Below are 3,354 nucleotides of genomic sequence, written 5' to 3' on the forward strand. Positions count from 1 at the left end.
CACATATATATATATATATATATATATATATATATATATATAATGTATGTAGTTGTGTGTCTGTGTTTGACCCCTCACCATCGCTTGACAACCGATGTTGGGGTGTTTACATCCCCGAAACTTACCGGTTCGGCAAAAGATACCTATAGAATAAGTATTAGGCTTACAAAGAATAAGTCCTGCGGTTGATTTGTTCGACTAAAAGCGGTGCTCCAGCATGGCCGCAGTCAAAATGACTGAGGCAAGTAAAAGAATAAAAGAATATATATACACGCATACATACATATATAGACATTATACACACACACACACACATAAATATATAGCTAGATACACATGCATACATATACATACATGCATACATACATACATACATACATACATACATACAAACACATACATCTCTACATGTGTTCTCCCCATCCACCATCTTTGTATGGCACGTTTTGTATGTATGCACCCCTGTGGCCAATAAAGATAGAATTATACGACTATTATCACTGCATGGTAGATTTAGTAGTGCGTCGAACAAATTATTTTGTATTGTTATTTTGTAATATTCCTTTCTGTCGTGAGTTCAAATCCCGCTGGCAGTAGATGTGGTAACTGATTAAAAAAAAATATCTTTTTATCCTCCCAGAATCAGAAAAAATTCCTTGTTGTAGTTATTGATGTTGTTGTTGCTCTTATATAACCCCGGGTCGGCTTTAAACGAACAGAAATAATGAAATACACTCTAGCCGTGACCATCTCATTATTAATTAATTATCAATTAGTTTATTCATTCATTTTACTATTTACAAGAGACCTAACACCAAATTAGTGGGGTGCGAACTGAACGGAAGGAGTTTTGGCTGTTATTTCTAGCAGATCAAGCGACCACATAGAAGCTTCCTTCGTAAACTTTGGTCACCTCTAATCAACAATAGCGAACCCCTTAAAATGTCTAGCTCCGTTTTACCTACCTTAGATACAATTACGGTACAGCGCCGAACTAAATTCCTTGAAAGTGGTATGTAATAACATTCCTCTGCGTTCTGGGGTTCAAATTCTTCTGGGACCGCCGGTTAAATAAATACCTGTCGAAGAGTGGAGTCGAATTTACTGACTGCACCCATACCCACCACATCCTCCCGCACCACCCATTCTACACCTTACCCCCTTCCACCCCCACCCCCGAACTTGGTGTTGTGCGCCAATATTTAGAAAAGTGTTCTAGTTGGGGGTATTTTTCTGCTTCGACTAGCCTCCCCCCTCACCATCACCACCCTCCCCCCTGCTTTATCTCCTGTCACTGCTGCCGATGGAAGAAAAAAAATTATTTTCTTCAAAAGCATACTCTTTAACTACTGTGTAGGAATCTAAACAACATGGAAAGCTAACTGTTTGGGGGAAGAATTAGAGGGGAGGAGGAGGAATCAGAAAAGAGAGACAGAGAGAGAGAGAGGGGGGGAAGGAGAAGTGAGGGAGAGAAAGACAGAGGCGAGAGAGAGAGAGAGAGGGAGAGGAAGAGAGAAAAGGGACTGTGTCTTTTTGCAAGTAGAAAGTAGGAAGTACTTCTGATGGCCATAGTGGTGTGATGGTGGTGGTGGCGGTTGTGGTGGTGGGTGGGGGTACGGAAGCCGTAAGTGGCTGCCTGGTTGTTGTGGTGAGTTTGGATCCAGTACAGAAGATGGAAGACAAGAAGATGATGAAGAAGAACAACAACAGCAATAAGGAGATGGGTTAGGGAGAAGGAAAAGAAGAAAGAAGAAAATGAAGGAGATACATTGGGAAGAAGAAGAAGAAGAAGAAGGAGGAGGAGAAGTAGTAGTAGTTGTAGAGTGGTAGTAGTAGGAGAAATTGAAGATAGGGAGAAGACATGAGATGGGTCAAAGGAAAAGATTTGATAAGTCACTGCTGATGAAGCTAATTGATGATGATGATGATGATGATGGCAATGATAATGATGATGATGATAATGATGATGATGATGATAATGATGATGATGATGATGATGATAATGATGATAATGATGATAATGATGATAATGATGGTGGTGATGATGATGATGATAATGATGACGGCAGTGGTTTTGGTGGTGGTGGTGGTGGTGATGGTGTTGATGAGGATGATGATGATGATGATGGTTATGGCCCTAGTTGTGGAGGTAGCAATAGGATAGTGGCAGGGGTGGTGAGTTTGTGTAATATTTGGTGGTGGTGGTGGTGGTGGTCATGGTGGAGTTGGTGTAACAAATCCTGTCTCACACAACCATCGCCATTTCCGTCACCACCATCTAAAAGAGAAAGAGAGAGAGAGAGAGAATATGCTCAGTCTCCCACCCCCTGGTATGGATTTGTTTTAAGCAATGGAATGGTCAAAAAGAGGGAGGGAGGGAGGTGAGAAAGGAAGATGATAGAGAAAAGGATAGGGAGAGGAAGAGACAGAGGGTGAATGGTATGGGGGAATGAGATGACAAGTAGAAGGGGTATCGCCCCCATCAGTGTTATTATTACTGAGCTGGCAGAATCGTTAGGGTGCCGGACGAAATGCTTAGCGGTATTTCACCCGTTGATATGTTCTGAGTTCAAACTCTGCTGAGGTCGATTTTACTTTTCCTCCTTTTGGGGTAGATTAAATATGTACCAGTGAAACATTGGGGGCTGATGTAATTGGCTCATTCGCCCCCCCCAAATTGCTGCCCTTGGTGACAAAATTTGAAACCATTTTTAAAGTGGCAAGCTGTCAGAATTGTTAGAACACAAAGTGAAAGGCTATGTTCTGAGTTCAAATTTCTCTGATGTCGACTTATCCTTTCATCCATTTGAGGTTGATAAATTCAGTACCAGTGAGACACTGGGGATGATGTAATTGACTAATCCCCTCCCCACAAAGTTCAGGCTTTGTGTCTCTAGTAGAAAGGATCATTATTATTATTATTATTTAGGTGGTGAGCTAACAGACTTATTAGCACGCTCCTAAGCATTTTGTCCATTGCTATGTTCTGAGTTGAAATTCCACTGGGGTTGATAAATTAAGTACCAGTTGTGCACTGGGGTCGATGTAATCAACTTACCATCTCACCCCAAACTTCTGCCTGTATTAGAAAGGATTATTATTATTATTATTATTGTTGTTGTTGTTATTATTATTATTGTGGAGGCGCGTGGTTTAGTGGTTAGGGTGTCAGCACCATGATCGTAAGGTTGTGGTTTCGATTTCTGGACCAGGTGACGCATTGTGTTCTTGAGCAAAACACTTCAATTCACATTGTTCCAGTCCACTCAGCTGGCAAAAATAAGTAATCCTGCAATGTCCAGAGAGGAATAGATGTGTGTGTGTGTGTGTGTGTGTGTGTGTGTGTGTGTGTGT

General features: G+C 41.3%; 1 protein-coding gene across 3 annotated transcripts in view; it reads right to left on the minus strand.

Annotated features, from left to right (window-relative positions):
- LOC106869449 (transcription factor SOX-5) overlaps positions 1-3,354 on the minus strand; it is a 681,185-nt gene that overhangs the window by 219,310 nt on the left and 458,521 nt on the right. The window contains exon 1 of one of the 3 annotated variants that reach the window (XM_052972437.1): positions 966-985. The exons of the other annotated variants lie outside the window; for them this stretch is intronic. The gene's annotated coding sequence lies outside the window, so the exon portion shown is untranslated. Of the gene's footprint in view, positions 1-965; positions 986-3,354 lie in introns of those variants that run through there. 3 annotated transcript variants of the gene reach the window in all.

The sequence above is a fragment of the Octopus bimaculoides genome, chromosome 13 (genome assembly GCF_001194135.2).
Source record: "Octopus bimaculoides isolate UCB-OBI-ISO-001 chromosome 13, ASM119413v2, whole genome shotgun sequence".
Taxonomy (NCBI): Eukaryota; Metazoa; Mollusca; class Cephalopoda; order Octopoda; family Octopodidae; genus Octopus; species Octopus bimaculoides.